The sequence below is a fragment of the Physeter macrocephalus genome, chromosome 15 (genome assembly GCF_002837175.3).
Source record: "Physeter macrocephalus isolate SW-GA chromosome 15, ASM283717v5, whole genome shotgun sequence".
NCBI classification, from domain to species: Eukaryota; Metazoa; Chordata; class Mammalia; order Artiodactyla; family Physeteridae; genus Physeter; species Physeter macrocephalus.
Genome location: NC_041228.1, coordinates 31,086,690 through 31,108,979, shown reverse-complemented (window position 1 = coordinate 31,108,979; position 22,290 = coordinate 31,086,690). Strand labels below are relative to the sequence as shown.

Sequence of the window (22,290 nt, the reverse complement as noted above, 5' to 3'; positions counted from 1 at the left end):
CAATTTAGGACCTGAAATTCAACCCCATGGAAAACTTCTGTAACAAATCATTACTTCTAGAAGAACTTCACTCTGAACAGGGACCTAGACTGCAGGATAAGATGGAAGCTTGGTCCTAAAATGTCCTGTTTTCAAGAAATAGGCTACAAGCATTGCACTTCCCTGGTGGCGTGGTGGTTAAGAATCCACCTGCCAATGCAGGGAACACAGGTTCGAGCCCTGGTCCAGGAAGATCCCACCTGCTGCGGAGCAGCTAAGCCCGCGAGCCACAACTACTGAGCCTGTGTGCAACAACTACTGAAGCCCCACGCACCTAGAGCCTGTGCTCTGCAACAAGAGAAGCCACTGCAATGAGAAGCCCGTGCACCACAACGAAGAGTAGCCCCCGCTCACCGCAACTAGAGAAAGCCCGCGCTCAGCAATGAAGACCCAATGCAGCCAAAAATAAAAAATAAATAAAAATTCTTAAAAAATAAATAAAAATTTAAAAAAAAGAAATATGCCACAAGCATAGAGTATGAACAGTATCTAGAGAGATTTGGAGCTAAAATATTCATCTAGAATTCCCAAGTTCATCTTGATGAAAAACAAATCAGGGGATAAGTCAATCTAGCTAAAAGGCCAGGAAAACTGTTGACACAAGGCAGGTGGGTGTGGACATGAACTTAAGAATAATTTTTCAAGGATGAAAGCTTTAATTTCTGCCATATTTGTGTCCTCCTTTATATTTATCCAGATCACATGTGGCACTCTAACTGGAAAGAAGCCTGAAATGTGATTTCAAGGTGTCCAGCCTCTTCAGTTTTGAAAGGCATTCTTGTAGAGGATAGAACTGGGTGGAAAGTGAGCCATTGGACAGTAGCTGCCACACTTCTGCTGTATTCTGTTGCCACGATCTTAGTCCAGGCTTTCAACGTATCAACAACAGATTACACACAATAGGTCCCTTGTCTCCTGTCTTTTCAATCCTGCGACTAATTCACCTTTAAAACCTCACTGCAGGGTCTCTCTCTGCTCAGATCATTCTTTTTGTCTGAAATATCTTTTTTTCATTTTTCTTCCTATCTAAATACTTCAATATTAATTTCACTTACATTTGCTTGTTTAGGAGGCTCTCAATCTGGACTGCATCTACTCTTAATTTCTGAAACTCTTTAAATCTACATCTTTTATCTTGACATGTGTATACTTCCTCATGCTGATATAAGACCCCTAAGTGCACAGGTTGTGTTTTATTATTTATTGTCCTCCTGGTACCTAGCTCAATACCTGAAACATGGTCTGTACTTGAAAAAGAGATTCAACTCATGAAATGCATTAGTCTTTTTGTTTCTTTGGTGTCCCCTCAATGATTCGCATATTGACAAGTTTCATTGTTTTAATGTTTAGATGCTATAGATGTCCCATCCATGTCCCCATGGTCTACTTCTGCAGATGGTTCGCTTCAGGCCAGTGACTTCCTGTGTCTTTCTGCCTAAGGGTATTCTCTGGCCTCAAGCATGCTTAGCACTTCTGCAGGTTCTGAAGGATTAACGCCACAGTAGAAATCTTTAACCAATGAGGAACAGAAGTTGGTGAATGAATATTCCAGCTTCCTCTTACCTCTTAAAGGAAAAACGCTAAGGCATGTTTCCTACAGTCTCATTACAACAGGGTTATAAATTGGCCTTTTTCTATGCTGCTCACAAAGGAAAACTGCCTAATAAAGCACTCTCTATTGCCTGTCCTCCCTGCCTTGTCTCACTTCCATACTTGTTCAGAGTGCTTCCTGGAATCATTTCCAAAATAAACTACTTGCACTCAAATTCTTGTGTAAAAGTATGCTTTGTGAGACTTCCACATAAACCCAATTAATAATGTGCTCATTCATGATTTTTATTAACTCAGTAAAGCATCTCCACAGAGTTTAACCCAACACAGGGCTTTTCAAGACTGTGCCTGACACATAGTAGATATTTAATAAGATATTAATTGCCTCTTCAACTTTTTGGTAATACTTTATTCACTTAGATTAAATAAGATATGTAGTTGAAGATAAGTCGTTGCATTTTGCATAGTCATTTGTTGTGGTTTGTTTTGACACAATGCATACTTGTATTTCTAAGTTAGTACCTAAGTTAATGAATTTTTAAAAAATCTCTCTTGTTATATTCTATATAAAATTTTCCAACTATTTCCAAGTTCTTTCTGTTTGAATATTCTTGTAAATGAAATTCAAGTATCAAAATCTAGTGTAACTTAGTAAAATTGTGAGTAAGAAACTGATGAAAACATTCACATCAAACTATTTATCTACTAATACACGATGCATGGGAACCCTAGGCACTGATGTAACTTTCATTCTTGGAAAAAAAGACAACTGCATATTTTTCTTAAAAGAAAATGGCAGAAGGGTCTTCAACTTAGGCAGTGTACTTTCTAGTTTATTATTATCAGTTTCTATCACTGGTAACTGCAAAATCTGTACAGTGAAGAATAAATTATGTGGAAGCGGCAAAAGTTAGCACTATTGATTTTAGTACTATTAGTATTTGAACAATATTTTATCAGTTAGTAATTGTTTCAGTATTCACAATTTCCAGTCATTCTTGCAATAACCCTGGAGAAAAGTAGGGTTGTTATCATTTTTATCTCCATTTTACAAAAGAAGAAATGTAGCTCAGAGTAGCTAAACACCTTGACCAGTGTCACACAGCTGAGAGTTAATGGACCAAAGCTTCAACTAAGGTCTTCTGAATCACTCTGAAGCTATAGCATACTGTCACAGTAAAGACAAAGAATTTTGCATTTTAGTGAACCTTGAAATTTCTTTTAAAAGTCATTTCTATCCCTTAAAGAAGAATTTTAAAAGTTGGATATAGTAGCCTCTAAAGCTCTTTTGAAAAGAGTTTCCATTTCACATACCTGTTGACCTATCTGCATTTTCCTCACCATAAATCAGGTTTGATTGTTTTCTTTGTTTAGTTATATACTGGTCTGTTTTATAAAAGGGATTTAAGGTGGCTCATTCATCTTATAGTCGCTTTTCTATTAACCAGTTGCCTTTGAATGTAAGGCTAAAAAGTCTTAAAAGATTTTGGATTGGAGAGTCCTGTGAAGATGGTATTTCCAATCTAACAGTATAGTGTCCACCACAGTAAAAAGAGATTCAGGGAAGCAAGACTCATTGGTATCATAACCCAACTGTTCAGTGATTTATTGACTGAATAGTTGGGCTAAGATGGTAGCCATGAAAATGAAAAACAGTGGTGAGGTATAAGAGAACTTACAAAAGGAGAATCAACAGGGCAGATCTTGATGACTGAATGTACAAGAAATAATAACAAAGAAGTCAATGAATAGTAGAAGACTTCTGCTTCATCAGTATTTACAAAGCAAGTTATCTTATCCTGACTAACTTTGGGTATATCTTCCATATGCACAAAACAGAATAAGGTGAAATGTGTATAATCCTATGTATGTAATATTCTGTTTAGTGGTTTTGTTGAAGTGAAATCTAAATTTAGTCGTGTTCCTGTCAGGAAATAAAAAGAAACAGAAAAAGATTGCATGTTTTATGGAATGCTAACCACTGTGTAACACAGCTTTCTACAATATCTGAATCTAGAGTATTTTGTGCATTTCATTTTTTTAGCTATCTTATAGCTCTGTAAGTTGTAGAAAACTGATACTGATGCAAATTATTCCTGTCTATAGATGTGCAAATGCATTTTTTTCCAATGAAGGTGTATTGATTCCCCCAACCCCTGAGAAAGAAGCCAGTTTTACATCTATTAACACACCAATTCAGCATTGCTTTATTGCCTGTATATGTGTCTTCTCTTTGGCTTCTCCTTTGAAACAGTTTTTAAAGCCTTTGCTCATCCCCTCATTAATTAATGTTATAATCTTTGCTCCATGTTCATTTTGTACTTGTATGAGTGTCATGGTTTTGCTGTTAATTTAAAAAATTGTCTTGTAATACAACTTTTTTCTAATCCAGTGAATTATTATTTCCTCTTGATAGCATCTAAGTTGAGTACGATGGTGATGGTGGGGGAAGGGGAGTTATGCATGTTGGATAGTAACTCAGTGTCAACTTGCTGTGGACAAATAGGGTAAATTACATTTCAGAAAGGATGAATGAAGCGAATGGCTTGTACTGTTGAGTGAAATAGAAACGCACAGTGTGAGAACTGTGAGTTTCAGTTTTACTTGGGGATTTACCGAGGACTAGAGCCCAGGAGTCAGGCTCTCAGATAGCTCTGCGACATTGCTACCGCTCCAGAGGTAAGGGGGGTTGTCAGCATATATGAGACTTGAGAAGTAGATGTCTGCATTAATGATTTTAGTGCTTTTCTAGGTATGAGAAGATGCAGGAAATTGGGTTCATAAAATTTTCTCCTACCAAAATACCTAACTATCTGAAGGCCTGTTCTCCCAGTTTTTCTGAGAGCACAGTGCCTCACTCTTGATCTTCGCCCTGAACTCCTTTCAGGGGATGTTGGAGGTCGGCAACTGCAGTGGCTAGTGACCTAATCCTTGTAGAGCCAGATGGCAAGAGACATTCTTTAGCTGGCAGCGCAAAGGAATGGCATACTTGGTTCTTACTCCACATCAGCAATTACACGTTAGATAAACAGAGTTCAATTATTTCGCCCTTTGCTTGCTTTTATACCTAAAATAGTAACTTGATGAATGTATATATTGTGTGTATAATAAGGTTGCTGTATGACACAGAACTGGTTCAATGGAAAACAGTTCAATTAAGTGGATGATTGGGTCTTGATAAAGACTGTGTAATTTTGGATTCGATCTTAGCTACAGCCTCAAAGCAAAACCTCTTTGAAATACTGCTTTTATCACAGGACTTTGGGTGCTTCACTTTCAATTTTATCTCAAGTGGAAGTGAGAGCTTGTTCCAGTTTTTTTTTTTTTTCAAAATAAGGACAAGGAGCCAAGATGATTCACTTTACTTTTTACCTTCTGTGAGTCATGCTGTGGTGTGTAAGCAACCTTCACCAGGTGACAGAGCCTCAGCTGCAGGCTGCTGGAGTCCAGACCTAATTACTATCTGTCGAAATGCTATTGAAGATACTTTAATGGTTCTGCATATGTGACTTTAGACTGCCATTTGCTAGTTCTTAAAAAATGAGCTTTTAAAAGTCATACCATTAATATATGCACATTGTATTGTAAACTAGTTTATGACTGATTTCACTCCATTAGGTATTTAGTTATTTACTTATAATCCCCAAGTTTCCTTTCTTTCATGACATCTTCTACATGTTTTAAGGTAAAAAAAGAAGAATTTGACCTGACTGTATCTGTATTATAGATTAAGTAATATTTAGTAGAATGTCAGTTGCATTTGTATAATAGTATAATTCATTTTCTTTTATGAGTTTTGGGAGGATGAGGGAGCCCTTTTCTTCTTAGCTCTGCTTGCTTTTACCATAAGCAAAGGGATCTTCATTTCTTTCCACAATGGGGAGAATATAGAAGAGAATCCTTGTTTCTCTTTCCACCCCATATTTCCTGCAAGGTTGAAAGAACAACTAATCTGGCTGGTAATGGATTAATATCCACTTGGTCCTTTGTGAAGTAGGTAATGTTACTGTGTCTCAAAAGTAAGAACTCTTTCACTCTCTCTTGCATTGTTACGATGAGCCAAGGCTTCCTCTCCATTTCTCCTGGAGGCAAGCCTAGGCGCCCAATATGTTCTCTTATATACCTTAGTCTGATAGTGACTGGGTTTCTGAGGAAGCTTGGAACAGTCCATGCATCCGGCTGGGTAAATATATTTGGCATCTGCTTTGAAAACTCAGCTCTTCCCACAGATGGAGGTCAAAGGGTAGATTTGCAATAAGCAGTAGCTTGTCCCTACTTTGGCCTCAGATTCCAGACATGCTCTCCAATCTAGATTTTTCAGAAAGCTCTGTACTTTAGAAAATGAATGAACCATTATTTACAAAATCTGTACATTAATCTCTATTTGGCATTTTGTATCTGTATCTTCACAAAAGAACCTAGAGAAAAAGAGGGGTGATAATTGAGATCCAAACAGAACTATTCGATTTTAAAGTATTTCTGTGTACATAATAAACTAGTTTATTAGAATCAGATCTTTTTTTGCAGTATTGCCTCACTTTAACATTTACCAGTATTGATTAAATGTACATTAGTACTCATTAATGTTATGACTTGATATATTTACTCTCTTAAAGCTGTTTCTTAAAGCTGCTCCCAGCTTTTCTGTTATTAAGCTCTTTTAGATGGAAAATTATGCCCGCATTATTCTATAGTCCAGCAATATGCAAATTTGGAACCTTAAGAAATGCCGATAATGATAAACTAATCATTCTAGGCATACCCTAATGGACAATGCAAGTATTTTATTTTGAGTCACCTTTATTAAAAAGTTTTTATACTGTCTCCAGTTCAAGGTGATAAATCGAGCACACGTACTTACCTCGCATCTCATAAGAGACCTTGCTTAAAAAGACGATAAAAGTAATTGTAAAGTAATGGTGAGGTGAAAGTAAGATGGGCTATTAGTGAATCTTCCAAGAAATCTCTGGAACATCAAAATCAAATGACAGTGTTGAAGGATGAATCAGCCAAGGAAGCCACAGCTTAGAAGAGATGTTATGGGGACAATGGTAGAAAAAGGAGCTGATCACTTGAGTAGAAACAGAGAGAGACTTTAGATCAGGATTGGCAACTATGGCCCATGGACCACATCTAGTCCACTGTCTGGTTTTATAAACAAATTTTTTATTAGAACACAGCTACATCTATTCATTTATGGATTTTCTTTGGATGCTTTCACGTTATAATGGCAGAGGTAAGTAGCTGTGACTAAGACCATCTGGCCTTCAAAATCTGAAGTATTTCCTGTTTGGCCTTTTACAGAAAAAGTTTGCTGACCCCTGCTCTAGACTCAGAAATGGAATGTTGCATAGGTGACCAGAGAGAAAAATAATAGGATTTAAAAGAAAAGTGAAGCAAAGGTGGTATGGTGTTAAAGGTCCATCTCACCTTCTATCTCCCACCTTCTCATGTCAGGAAAGAGTAAAATCCTACCCAGGACTGAAAGAGGGAAAGTCAGCTCAAACTGAAAAGGAAAAGAGCACTTTGCCATTCTTCAGCCTCTGAAAGCAAACAGAAAGCCAGCTTCAAAGTTAACAGAAAACATTGTTTCACTCAAGATCACAGAGCCGTTGTAAAATGCTATCACAACTCCCTCTTTGACTGACTACTGCTCTCTTATCAATGATGCTCTGGACCCATTTGGCAATTTTCATTTATTATTGGGGATATTGAATTGCTAAATCTTCATCACCTTAGGACAGACCCCGTTCCTAGTTAATCCCATTCCTTCTAAACCTGCTTCAGAAAGAGCAACCAATTCTGAACTGACTACTACGCCCCTTAGTTCCTCCTTCAGTGAAAAAACAGACCTTACAAAAGACACTTCCCTCCTCCCTCTGGGCCAGCAGAATTCCTCTGGAGTGCACTCTCGGGCTGCGAATCAATAAATCTTATTTTATCAGATCATGGACTTGTTCCTGGTCATCTGATTAGGTTTTAACACTTCTTCAATGTAATATTCCAAAAGGTAAGAGCATGACTCTCATATAATTACGAAATGAACACATGTCAAATATGTTAAGCTCAATTAATGAGGGAACTAACAAAGTTATAGGGAGACAATTTAATAGAACTTATGGTAGGGTAGGCATGCTAGGTTAGATACACAGCTGGTTAATGTCCATCTGGAATACAAACTATAATCTCTAGGATTATCTGTTCTACTAGACAGAAATTATTTGTATCTCTACTGAACAAAAATCTAAAGATTAACCTCTGTGCCCAAGAATTGTAAAATGGCACCGACAATAAAATATAAATCCCAGGAGTGCACTAAAAGAATACTTAACAATCTCTTCTGCTTTTTACAAATTTCAGATAATTTCTCTTATCGTGCAGATCACAGTGAGCATAGATTATCTCCCTCTCCCAGGCAAAATATAAGTAGTTTTTAATTTTTTTAATAAACTAGAAAAATTGGGGAGAATGAAGGAATCTAGTTTGCTACTGACATCCCAGAGTCAGCCCCACTCAGACTTTCTGGTATTTGTGAGGCTTACCGCATAATGGTTGGATCTTGCCTGCTAACCCTAAAGAAAGTTGATTGACAAGTGATAAACTGCCCATATCTGCAAAGATCTAAATCAGTGTCCTCATCTCCTTTCCTAAAGATAAAGAAATTACCAGGCCTCACCAAATAGTTCAAGAAAGCCTTCAGAATAAAAAAGAAATATAGGTTAAATAAAGAAATAAAGAAATAAAGAATTTTCTTAACCAGGAGGAAATATCTAACCCTAAGAAACAAAATTTGTACTCTCAGAGATATTCAAAAAGATCCTGCACCCTAAAGTAAGAACAGGATACTAAGAAAAAGGGAAATAAAAACAAAAAGAGCTCTTGGACATTTAAACTACATTGCTAAGACAGGATTCAAAAGAAAATTTGAAGAAAAAGATAAGAAATATCCAAGAACGTAAACAAAAATTCAAAGAATGAATTTAGTTTGCCTACCCCCATTGGCAGATGCCTTTTTATGAAAAATAATAATAATCCAACATCAGTTGGTGATTTGGGGGTCATATCCTTGAAGTGTTTGCAAATGGGTATTTTGTCAACTTAAGTACCTAAAATACCTAGAATTGTATATTTGCAAATTGCTAAGAGAGTAGATCTTAAAACTTCTCATCACAAGGAAAAAAATTGTAATTAAAATACATACACACATACATACATACATACATACATACATACATACATACCTAGCAAGTCAATAACAAGTGTTGATTACTTACTCCTTATATAAGTTCTGCACAAGTTGCTGTGTGTTTGTGTGTGTGTGTGTTGGGGGGCGGGGTTGAGAGGGTGTTAACATAAAAAATAATAAAAATTATAAAGCATTAGAAATCTCTAAACATAACCGTAATTTGTGATCTATGTAGCTCAGCTCTATACAGAAATCTCTTTTTTAAACCAAAAAGAATCCATTCCAGACAAGACGAAATTATTTCCTACTCTTGCCTTAAGTTTCACTGTGACTAGTCTTCTTCTAAACACTTGGAAGAACACACAGTGATCATGAGACATAGACAGTGATGCTCTCTGGTCCTCAGGGTCTCTGACAATGATGAAAGATAAATCTTTAAATAAATGAGCTGTGACTTGTGTTGCAGGGAGTCCGTCTTACTTGTTGTGCACATAGCCTCTCTTTCCCTCAAAAAGAACAAGAAGTCAGTGCAGGGCTTCCCTGGTGGCGCAGTGGTTGCGCGTCCGCCTGCCGATGCAGGGAAACCGGGTTCGCGCCCCGGTTTGGGAGGATCCCACATGCCGCGGAGCGGCTGGGCCCGTGAGCCATGGCCGCTGGGCCTGCGCGTCCGGAGCCTGTGCTCCGCGACGGGAGAGGCCACAACAGAGGGAGGCCCGCATACCACAAAAAAAAAAAAAAAAAAAAAAAAAAAAAAAAAAAAAGAAGTCAGTGCATTAAGATATTTTTCTCCAACACCATTGATGTTTCTGAAAAGCCTTTCATGGACAGGGACATGGTATAAAATTGATACTAGACAATAAAAGCCAACGAAATTTCATCATTGCTAGATGAAGCTGAGGGCTCACAAACATGTCTAATGGATGGATACCCAAGGCTCTTCTTCACTTTTAGAACTCATACAGAGTGCTTAATTAGCATGTCTGGGTTATAGATCTCTTAATCACCATTATTCACAGGTTAAATTAAAATTAACACTATGTAATTGCTCATCTGTTGAAAGAACACAGCTGTAACCAACAAAAAAGAATAAAAACAGTTAGTCAAAAGAACGGAAATGGATGGCTTGGGAATTCATTGCTCATGTTTTTGGGTTTTCATTTTTTTTTGCGGTACGCGGGCCTCTCACTGCCGTGGCCTCTCCCGTTGTGGAGCACAGGCTCCGGACGCGCAGGCTCAGCGGCCATGGCTCACGGGCCCAGCCGCTCCGCGGCATGTGGGATCCTCCCGGACCGGGGCACGAACCCACGTCCCCTGCATCGGCAGGCAGACTCTCAACCACTGCGCCACCAGGGAAGCCCCCTTCTTTTTTTTAATATTTTATCTTTTTGTCTTTGTTTTTAATTTTTTTATACAGTGTTTAAAGGTTACTCTTCATTTGCAGTTATTCCAAGATATTTACTATATTCCCTGTGTTGTACAATGCATCCTTGTAGCCTATCTTACACCCAATAGTTTGTACCTCCCTGCTCTTTCCACTGATAACTGCTAGTTTGTTCTCTATATCTGTGAGTCTGCTGCTTTTTTGTTATATTCACTAGTTTGTAGTGTTTTTTTAGTTTCCACATATAAGTGATATCATACAGTATTTTTCTCTGAGTTATTTCACTTAGCATAATGCCCTCCAACACCCTTCTTATTGTTACCAAGTCCAAGCTCCCTCTGCTCACAGAACCACAGGCCGATGAATCGATGAATCGGAGATGCAGTGCTGAGGCAAGGAATACAACTTTATTCGGAAAGCCAGCAGATCGAGAAGACGGCAGACTAAAGTCTCAAAATAACCATCTTATCGGGGTTTGGATGCCAGTTTCTTTTATAGCACAGAGAGAGGGAGGAGATGAGGACGTAAAGTAAAGAGGCCCTAAATTTTACAAATATCCGCTGGAATAGCCAGCCTCAGGGAGGGGATGTGCTAATTTCTTCTTTCTTGCAGCCATCCACAGGCGGACAGGGTCTGGATGTTTCCCTGAACAAAGGCACTTTGCTTTAACATTCAGTCAGAGGGGCAGGGTTCCCCAAGGCAGGTCATTATGTATAGACAATATCCTTTTAGTGAACAAAAGCAACAGGAAGCAAAGGTTAAAGTAAAAGAAACAGATCCAGCACGTAGTCAGATTTGATTCTTCCCTCTAACATTATTGCTTTTCTTCAGTGGGTTCATGGCTATTTTTTTCCTTTTCTTAGTATGTGGCAACTGCAGCTGTATCTTCCTTTTGGAGAAAGTCACAAAAGGAGGTTCTGGGAACTTGCTAATCACTCTATCACTAGAGTGAATATTTACTGACCCTCAGCATTTCTCTACCAAAATCAAGCCGAAGAAGGACCAAAGCCAACTTTTATTATTTTTGTTTCCTGAGTGCATTACATTAATTTTAAATATTACTAAATTTGGAAATAAAAGACAAATGAAGACAAAATCATCCCTTGATGACTTAAGATTTAAATAGTAATTTATACGATAAATTTTGGACCATTAAAATTTGATGCCTGATACTTTGGGGTCAGATAATTCTCTGAGAAACTAATGAAAAACAATGAACCCTTACCCCAAAGTCACTAGGAAAACTAACATAAAATTCTATTGTATACATATATTCAGTAGGTTTACATACCCACTAAAACCAATTGATTAAACAGTTAAAAGTACTTGGTTAAAACAAAATGTCTTCTGTGACTGAAATAACAGGCACAGATTCTTCAGTGTGATTATACTAGTTAAGTGAAAAGAGCTGAATATCTGAGCAAAAGTTTATACTAAGGAAAATTTAGAGTTTCAGGATTCAGTTCTTCAAATTTGTTTTCCACAATTTAGTCTTCCCAGATAATTATTCAGTTGTTTTTTTGTTTGTTTTTTCTTTTTCTTTACAATGTATACTGTTTGGCTGCTCACAATCTAAGAAAAAAATACCAATTCTTTTAATTAAGTCCGTCATCCTCCAGGCTCCTTGCATACACACATTCTCCCAAAGCAAAACACAAAGTGCTCACAGTGTGAGCTCGTGTGATTCCCTTCACCCAAATCCATGCCTTCTTTTTCCTTCCTGATTAACGGCAAAATTCATAGGTTGTATGAATAAACTAATTAATTAACAAAGAAAAAATAACTTTAAAATGTTTTCAGTTGCCATATACCAAAATAAAAACTCATCAAACTGAAGTGATGACATAAGGTTTTTGTATCTACCACTCCGGTGGATTGGCTGTTACTTTGGTGGATAAGCCAGAGCTAGTTTTACTCCTGTTTTGTGAATCTCTTGATGTGAAGAATAGTATTAACCTATAAAAATTGAATCTTATTTAGATGCACATAACTCGCATATTTAGATACACATTTAATAACTTGCTTTCCTGTAAAAGAATAGTTGAAATCAGGACTGTTTCAGAGAATCGCATATTTGTTCCCTATTACTAGGAATCACATAAACCACTGTCTCTCATCCAGGCTGCACTATCAGAAATTCTGTTGTAGTTAGTTTGAGCTATAGTCTGGGCATCAAGATTTTTTAAAGCTCTCCAGCTGAATCTAATATGAAGCAAAGTTTAAGAACAACTGATATAAATAATGTTATTTTAAATGAGAATATACTGAGTTTATCTTATAGCTGATCTATCTAGAGCTGGCATTTTTCCTCATTACTATATGGTAATTTAAACCAGTGCTTCCCATCCTTCTGGTATCATGGCATACATAGAAAACTGTGATATTTGTGTGGCTCACTGGGAGTAAACAGAGAAAGTTATTTGTAGCAGAAGTAACCAGCCTAGAAACCTCAGCTGCCCCAGTTGGAGCTAGACTTCTCCAGGGTCACAGAGGGTCAGAGGTCAGCATTGAGACATTCCAGTAACCCATTCTGTGCAATTCAAAGATTGAGACCCTCGGTCTTAATTACACTAAAATGTAGAGTCGATGAACAACAAGGAAAAAAAAAACCAATAAATTAAAGCTATTTATTTTGATTTTTTCCAATTTTCGTAGAGGCTAGCTCAGTTTGGGGCTCATTTAGGAGAAGGTTTTCTAGGCTGGAATGGGCCTCTGAGTACTTAGGCAATCTCTGGGGATTTCTGGTGGGACAGCTGACACAAATTCATCATCCCTTCTGAATTTATGGAAGAAGTAACACACTTTTTGCTCAAATCCAGTCATTCCAGTGAAAGTCTCACCAATATTATTCTGAGCCTTACTTTTCAAGGCTAGACAAGGTTAGGAATTGTCATTTTCTTTACCTTACCTTAATCATTACTGGGAGAAAAGTATGGAGAATTAATAATCAACAGCTCCTGAACCTAATAATAATGGATTTAAAAGCTATAAAATCATAGCATATGAGCAAAGAATAAAAGATGATTTTTATTAAAACTCCATCTTTTTAATAGGAACAAGGAACACATAGCATATGGGATGGGAATATAAAATAAGACAGAAGAGGCTGATTATAATTATGCTTAATTAAAATTTGTACATGTGGGACTATGACAAAGCAAAGCATGTTTGGCTTCAGTTATTTTTGCTTAAAACAGGTAGGATGAAATGTAACTTTTAGAGTCTGAAATTAAATCATTATAGAGGGGGTTTATTGAAGTAAATTTCATATTTTAAAACTTGCAGGTGGAAAAAATTTTAAATATGCAATAACAATGTTCACAGGTTATACTTGGGAAGTGATTTCAAAATCAAATTTCAGAGTTTAGGAGGAATAATTCGTAAGAAACTTTTTTCCCAAAACATTTATGAAGCATCATCTACGGGCAGCACACATTTTCTACCTATAGTGAAAACTTAATTCAAGACAAAGATGTATTAATAGAAGGAGGAAGAGGGGGGATGGAAATGTTGACTGAGAAAAATGCACAACCTAGAAGTTGAGAATTATGTTTTATTTGGTGGACCTTCTGAGGACTTCAAGCCTGGGAGACAGGCTCTCAGATAGCTTTGAGGGACTGCTCCAAAGAGGCAAGATAGGGAGCCAAGATATACAGGAGTTTGTGCCACAAAGACCGGGTAGTCGGAACATCAAAGATTACTGTTAATTAAAGAAAACCAGATATCTCAAGTTAAGGAATTTAGCACTTTTCTATGTATGGGAAGATGCAAGAGTCTGGGCTCGCTGAAATCATTCATTTGATATGCACCTCAGCTTTCTGGGGCCAGTATCCCGTGCTTTCTCATCCTGTGTCTCTTCAGAGGTGGCTGTAGTGGTTGACTGCTAGATGGCAGGCATCCTGTTTCATCCTAAGTTGGGGAGGCTGTAATGTGGTGGCTTGATGGCTGCAACATCCTTTGTTTACTGATACGGCAGGCAACATTTCTCCTTCACAGTAAGAAGGAAGAGAAAGAGGAATAGGAAAAGAAAGCATGTTGAAAATTATTTACTTGCCTCACTTCAAAGAATATCATAGACATTAATACCTTCACACTGTGGACAAAGTTCTAACTCTGTGAGACTTCATTTACAAAGTGTGAATAAGAGTTTCAACGGAGAAAATTCTGAAAAATGGTATGATGCGTGTTAGACAACTTAAACAGTGGGCACATAGTAGGTCTGTGATTGAATACCCTCAACACCTCTATCTTGGTGTGTTTAAAGCAGAATTCGGTTTTTCTCATTCTAAAGCAACCTCCTCTTTTGAATCTTCTGTTTCTATTCCACCTGCACAATATTTCTCAGAGGTGTGAATTTCTTTCATTTCTCACCACCAGCTTATTAGTTAGGACTTTGGTTCTTCACACTGTAGTTGTTGTAATGTATCCTTAACTGATATTTTTTCTTTCAAGTAACCTTATTTGGAAATAGAATGGTTGCAGATGTGATCCGTTAAGAAGAGGTCATGCTGGAGTAGTGTGGTTCCTTGATCCAATAGGGACGGTGTCTTTATAAGAAGAGGGAAAGTTGGACACAGAGACAGAGACACACAGAATGGGGAATGCCGTACGAAGACACAGAAACAGAGACAAGATGGGATATAAAGATGAGGCAGAGATTGGAGTTAGGCTGCCACGGACCAAGGAACCTGGGCTGACCAGAAGCTAGAAGAGACGAGGAAGGATCCCCACTAGAGGCTTCAAAGGGAGCATGGCCTTGTCAACACCTTAATTTCAGACTCCCAGCTCCAGAATTATGAGACAATACATTTCTTTTTTTTTTTTTAAGCCACCCAGTTTGTGGTATTTTGTTACAGTAGCCCTAGACAACTATTGGGTTGGCCAAAAAGTTCATTTGGGTTTTTCTGTAATATCGCACGAAAAACCCAAACGAACTTTTTGGCCAGCCCAACATTACACCCTCTAACAGTTTTTGTAGAGTGCAGCCAACTACATATTTTAAGGGTCTGTAATGAGTGTACCTAAGCAGTATAAGCAATGGACCATGAAGGCTCTCACACATCCCCTTGGCCCACCTTCCATGGCACCCCCCCCCCCCGCCAGCTATTGCCGTTGAAACCAGCTGCATGCTGGTGTACCCTACAACACCTTGTGCTGCACATCCCTTACTTTGCATCCTGCGCTATTTGGTTGCTCACCATGGGCCATGGCCCCCCCCCCCCCCCCGCCAGCTATTGCCGTTGAAACCAGCTGCATGCTGGTGTACCCTACAACACCTTGTGCTGCACATCCCTTACTTTGCATCCTGCGCTATTTGGTTGCTCACCATGGGGAACTGAAGGTGCCCAATGTTCTATACCTTGTACCTGGGGGTGCAAGGGGGTCAACACTCCTCTGGGCAACTTTTGACCATTGGGAGATGGGAGCCAGTGGCTAACATTCCCCACTTCCATATCCAGGGTAGACAATTCTGATGTGCTTCAACACCTTCCTCCAAGGGCCCACAGTGATAACTAGATTAATAATGCATCCTTGAACTGCCTTTCTCTCCTTCCTGTTTCTCTCCTCTCTGTTATCCTATTCTAGTTTCCTAGGATCTTTTCTCAAAGTAAATTACCAACAAGCAAGCAGTCTTTGTTGTCAGAAAGAACCCAAGGAAAGAGAGCTGTGAAGTTTTCCCAAAAAATTTGTGCCTGATATTTTTTATTACTATAATACAAGCACCCAACATAATACCTTGCACATAGTAGGCATTCAGTAAGTATATATTTATTAAATGAACAAATGTACAATGGCTGATCCATTAATCATTACACATTATGCATATATCAATACATTATAGTTGACTGTATATATAACTAAAATAATATCTTGATAGTGATTCAGGCTGCATTTCTTTGCCTTGCCTACACGAATATTTTGAGAAAAATTGTTTAAAAAATTAAGATAAGCTATGTATCTGGAAAATTGATAATTTATAATTCTAATAACATTATTAAAAATAACATCAGGTTACGGTTCGTTCAATGTCTGATACCAAATCTACTGACCCATATGCACCTGGACCAACCCTTCCACCATGTAGAGGTGTCTTCCCTCCCTATCTGAGGAAAATCATTTTGCCACCATAAAAATGTACTTATCTCCTACCATGCTAATCTTTTCTTCTACTCTCCCACCTTTTCCACTCCACTTCCTGGATTGCAGTGGCCTTATTCTCCTTTCATGTCTGCAAATGTGTCAAGCTCTTTCCTCCTCTCAGCCTTTATAACTATTCTTCCCCTTGCTCCTTTCTCATTCAGAGCTGAGCTTACATGTCAACAATTGAGAGAAGCCTTCTGTGGCCATCATTTCAAAGTATCCACCTTAAACCTCCACATTCAGTTCATCTCTTTGATTTTAATTCCTAAATCAACTTTTTCTATTTCCCTTTTTCTAGACTACCCTTACCCTAGCCAAAGTGGGACAAGTTACTATTACATCTTTCCTTAACTACTATGAAAATTATCTTAAAAATTATCCCCGTGGGAAGGTTATCTAAAAAATATTTACAGTTTCTACTAGACAGACATCAACTGATAAGAGCAGATGCTGGCTATAGTGCTGGAATAGCATTCTGGAAGCCCACTGCTATACCAGGTACTAATTCTTTGGTTGCTTGATTCTGGCATAGAGTCAGGACTACCCAAATGGCAGGAAGACACTTGGACACAGGGTAGCAACTACTTCTAACAAGAATGAAATTATGTCAGTGTTTTAACAATATGTATGGTTGCACTTTTGCAAACGGATGCATACTGCTTCATACTGGTTAGTAAGCTATTTGCCCAGTCCTTCACGTCTAAACAAAAGGGACCTTTAATAAACACACGTGTGTACGTGCACACACACATACACCCACACTCCAAATTCTACAGTGACTGCCCAATTCTTAAATATAACCCATAGTTCCCAGATATCTGACCCTTGATTACCTCTTCAATATCATATTGCATCATGATTCCACTGACTTTCCCCAATAGAGGCAAACAGGAAACTGAACATAGCATGCATTCATATCCCAGAATGTGTACAAGACCCCAACAGAAAATAATTTGCGTTGATGACCAGCTCAAAGGATAAAATTGCAAAGCAAATGACAACTTAAGTGCCCTGTGAGATAGTCACAAATGAGTGGCTATAGATAATAAGTTAACCTGAAACTATATTTTTATAAATAGTAGAAAGGCAATTTGGGAAATATACTAGAAGTCCATAAAATATAAATACCTCTGACGCTGCAATTTCAGTCCTAGAAATTCACCTTAAAGAAAGAGAAATACACAATTTTTTACACAAGGATGTTAATTGCAGTATTATTTATAATAAAGTCACAAAGCTTCTAGCAATAGATGATTAGTAAAATAAAACGTGATTCAACTAGCAGTAGACAGCCATTAAAAATGTTTGAGAAGTGTATTTAAAAGCAAGGCAAATGTTTATTATATATTATCAAGTGAAAAAATCAAGTTATACAGTAGAAATGTACAGTGTGATTCCAATTTAGATAGAGTCAGACTAAGTGGTTAAGTTAGGTGATGAGATCACAAATAATTTTCTTCTTGTCTATGTTTTTCTGTATTTTCCAAATGTGCTTCAGAATACTGGAATTACCCTTGTGACAGGCGGGAAAGCCAATACATTTTATTAACAAAATAGTAGTACATTGTTTTTGAAAGGAGTGTACCAACATGCTTTGCTGATATTGTGATCTATTGTGAAAAGCAGACCTGTAAATGTCTGCAATGCATAGATGGTAAAAGAGATTTTGCTGAACAGAGTCAATACCATTTTCTGGGCTTCTGTTTTTTTCTGTGACTTTTAAGATGCTTTAAGATGATTCAACAGACTTTTTTCTAAGACCCAAGAGCAATTTTTCTTGGAGATGGATTTATGCAAATAACTTTTACTTACTGAAAGATTGAAATAGAATCAAAACTTATAAAAGCAGGCAAGATGAAGGGGAAAAAAGGTTCAAAGAGTCCTGCTCTAATTTCTCAAAAGAGCACTGTGTTCCCTCCTAGCTTATCTCCATTAAAAAGACCTATGTGCTTAGCTTCTCAAAGACTTTTTGAATTTGGTATAAATTAAAGAGGTATGAGATGACATCTGAGAATAATGTCAAGCTAAGAAAGCTTCTATTATTCACAGGGCCAAAATTTTTAAGCCCATTTTGTAAAATAAAGCTGAAGCATTATGGGTCAAGGAAAATTGAATCCAAACTCCTTGCTCATTTATTTTATTTTGAATGTCAATTGATTAGAAGTTCATTCTAGCTGATAAAACATCAGTAGTGAATGTGTGAGGAAAGCTTGTCAAAAGTTGTCAGTGTACCATTGGTTATTCAAATTGAATCACCTTTCACTTAAAATTATTTCTTATTATTTAAGTTTGTTTTTATGATTAAGAAAAATTACAACTTCAATTTGCAAGTCTCTTAAAATTTCTCAGTCTTTTATTCCAACATGACAAAACCTCCTTTTTTTCAGGTGAAAGGAATTACTGATAACCTTCAATATATTTTGTTTCCTATTTTTTTCCATCTTCATTGCCATCTTTTATGCATTGCTTCAATTATCTCATTTGTCTTGTTACAAAGAACATTTTGTCCTCCAATATGTCCTGCTAGATGATTCTTCTAGAACCTCAGTTTTATCTTATTATCTCTCTCACTTACATCAACAATGACAACTTGTTGCCTAAGAACTCACATTGACACACTCAGTATAGCATTAATGTCCCTCCCTGAGGCTACAGTATCAACCCAAATCTGCATAAACTGCTTCCCAATAGATATTCTCTAACCCTGGCTGATTGTGTTCCTTTTTTCGATACATGGCATGTTAATATTCTCTGTGGGGCTCTTCTTTCCTCCTATGCTTGATCAAGTTAATATCCTATCTCAATTCTTTTAAATCCTTTGACAATCACTTCTAGTTTTCTCACTATTTCAGCACCTGGTTTAATTATCTTGAATAATTATCTGATTATCTAGTACCTATGAAGTAGAGGTGTTGCTCCATTAAAATTACAAGCTTTTTGTTGATTGAGATTGTGTCTTAAAACTTGTTTATCTCAAATATTAGAATAAAGTAGAGCATCTATGAATTGGGCTTAACGAACTTTGGAGAAATAAATTATATTACCTTTCATTATATTATTCAGAATGTGATTACTAGTTTTAGAACTGCTGCTAAAGGCATGAATTTAGCCAATTACCCATAAATGAGTGTGAATGGAGTGGTTTGGAGATGGGAAGGGACATTTAAGCTCATCAGTTTCTTCAACAAATTGTCATTGCACACCTCTTGTTTATCAGGCAGTGGGCAGACATTGATAAATAAAATTCGGTGCCAAAAAGTTTATGGAACTTACAATCAAATTTGAGATAAAAGATACTATGTAAGTTATTAGACACATAGACATGTTACTTATAAACTGCTTTGAATGCTCTGACATTAACAAGGCGCAGTGATGGAGAAAAGTGGATGGAGGGAAGGAAGAGCATGATTTAGATGAGCTAAAGGAATGACCTTGCTAGAGGGTTGACATTTACATTGGGATCCAGAAGAGGGGAGCCAGTCATATGAAGAGAGGGCTGGGACTTTTCTGGTTCTGGCAACAGTATATGAAAAGGCTTAAATGTAGGGACAAAAGAAAAAAATAATAGGCTTTGAAGCATTAAAGAGAAGCCAGCAAGTTGAGGGCAGAGTCGCATGAGACAAGGATGGAGACGTCAGGATTCCAGATCATGCAGGGCATCCTCGGCCATGTAAAAAAGACTGTGCGTCTAATTTAAACTAAAATGTGAGTTGGTTTGTTCCTTCAGGTCAGCTTTACAGCTGTGTGGAAACAGGTTAAAGAATACCCAATAGGACAAAATGTTTATTTTTTATTTTTTTGTTTTTTTTTAATGAAAACTATGTCATTCATTGAACTAGATCACCTCGATAATGGAAAATCATAATATCACCTAAAGTTAGATATTTTTAAATTTTAAATTTTTAAAAATTTTTAAATTTTTAAATTTTACAACTGGTTATTAGACAATTGTCAGGTTTTCTTTTTGATGGTAGTTGTTTCATCACTCCTGGAGATACCTAATATTTTATTTATGTTTTAGTAGTGCGGAAGAAAAAATGCCTCTACTTCAGCTTCACTAAACTTCATTTTCATCAACATGTTGAGGAAATGGTTTTCTGTCTCAGTCATCTGTGACCAGGGAGGGCATTCTGAGATGTCTTTGTAGGGTGCCTCACTCTGTACCTGGGTATAGGCAAACCCGCAACTGGAGTTTTCTGATGAAAAGTATTCCTCAGTAATCTTTGATACTGTCAAGTTCAAAAGCATCTTCTTGCCTCTGTTTAACTAAAATTAAAACTAATTTGGCCCTTTCTCTGCAGAATCACCGTGGTGGCTGGGACCCTGTACCCATAGCCTGAAAACTGGAGGGCCTTCAAGGCCCTCATTGCCACTCAGAGCAGCAGGGCTCAGGTCCGTGTGCTCTCCGCACCACCCCACTTCCATTTCAGCCAGACCGAACACCCCCCCCCTCCCCGAATTTCTCCATAAATTTCCTGCTGGCGAGGTTCCAGCCTTTGAGGGTGGCGATGGATTCTTTGTGTTCGAGAGCAATGCCATTGCCTACTATGTGAGCAACGAGGAGCTGCAGGGAAGTACTCCCAAAGCAGCAGCCCAGGTGGTGCAGTGGGTGAGCCTTGCTGATAGCAACATAGTTCCCCCAGCCAGTACCTGGGTGTTCCCCACCTTGAGCAACATGCGCCACAACAAGCAGACCACCGAGAATGCAAAGCAGGAGGTGAGGCGAATTCTGGGGCCGCTGGACGCTCACTCGAAGACAAGGACTTTTCTGGTGGGCGAACATGTGATACTGGCTGACATCACAGTTGTCTGCGCCCTGTTGTGGCTTTATAAACAAGTTCTGGAAGCTTCTTTCTGCCAGGCCTTCCCTAATACAAACCGCTGGTTCCTCACCTGCATTAACCAGCCCCAGTTCCGGGCTGTCTTGGGGGAGGTGAAACTCTGTGAGAAAATGGCCCAGTTTGATGCTAAAAAGTTTGCAGAGAGCCAGCCTAAGAAGGACACCCCACGGAAAGAGAAAGCTTCTCGAGAAGAGAAGCCAAAGCCCCAGGCCGAGCGGAAAGAGGAGACGAAGGCAGCTGCCCCTGAGGAGGAGCTGGATGAACCGAGCGGGCGGCGGCTGCTGAGCCGAAGGCCGAGGATCCCTTGCTCCCCTGCCCAAGAGCACCTCTGTGTTGCATGAATTTACGCGCAAGCCCTCCAACGAGGACACACCCTCCGTGGCGCTGCCGTACTTTGGGGAGCACTTTGATAAAGATGGCTGGTCCCTGTGGCACTCCGAGTACCGCTTCCCCGAAGAGCTCACCCAGACCTTCACGAGCTGCAACCTCATCACGGCAGCGTTCCAGCGATTGGACAAACGATGGAAGAATGCCTTTGCCAGTGTCATTCTCTTTGGAACCAACAATAGCAGCTCCATTTCCGGAGTCTGGGTCTCCCGAGGCCGGTAGCTTGCCTTTCCGCGGAGTCCAGATTGGCAGGTAGACTATGAGTCATACACCTGGTGGAAACTGGATCCCAGCAGCGAGGAGACTCAGACTGGTCCGAGAATACTCTTCCTGGGAGGGGACCTTCCAGCATGTGGGCCAAGCCTTCAATCAGGGCAAGATCTTCAAGTGAACATCTCTTGCCATCGCCTAGCTGCCTGCACCTGCCCTTCAGGCAGAATGGGGGTCATTAAAGGAAACTGAACATCGAACCCTTTCCTGCCCCGCCTCCTTTGTGGGTGATGGCTTTTTCAAAGGGGAGTAGGTAGGTTGAAGCAGGGTGTTGTCTATACCTGCAGGACCTCCCTGTGCAGGAGAGAAGTCTTCAAAAGAGCAGAAAGAGAGGCCTCTCCTCAGTTTTGATTTTTTTTTTTTTTTAATTGCCTTGCCTCTCCTGTGATGACCATCTTCTAGCCTAGCTGGGAAAGATTGGATGTAGTTAGGAGGTGGTGACACGGGGCTTTGTAACTACCTAATTCCAGACCTTCCCTCATGAAGGGGGAGAA

At 38.6% G+C, this 22,290-nt stretch overlaps 1 pseudogene; it reads left to right on the top strand.

Moving 5' to 3' along the window:
• Positions 1-10,450: 10,450 nt before the first annotated feature.
• Positions 10,451-21,993, top strand: LOC102986955 (elongation factor 1-gamma-like; annotated as a pseudogene).
• Positions 21,994-22,290: the final 297 nt, after the last annotated feature.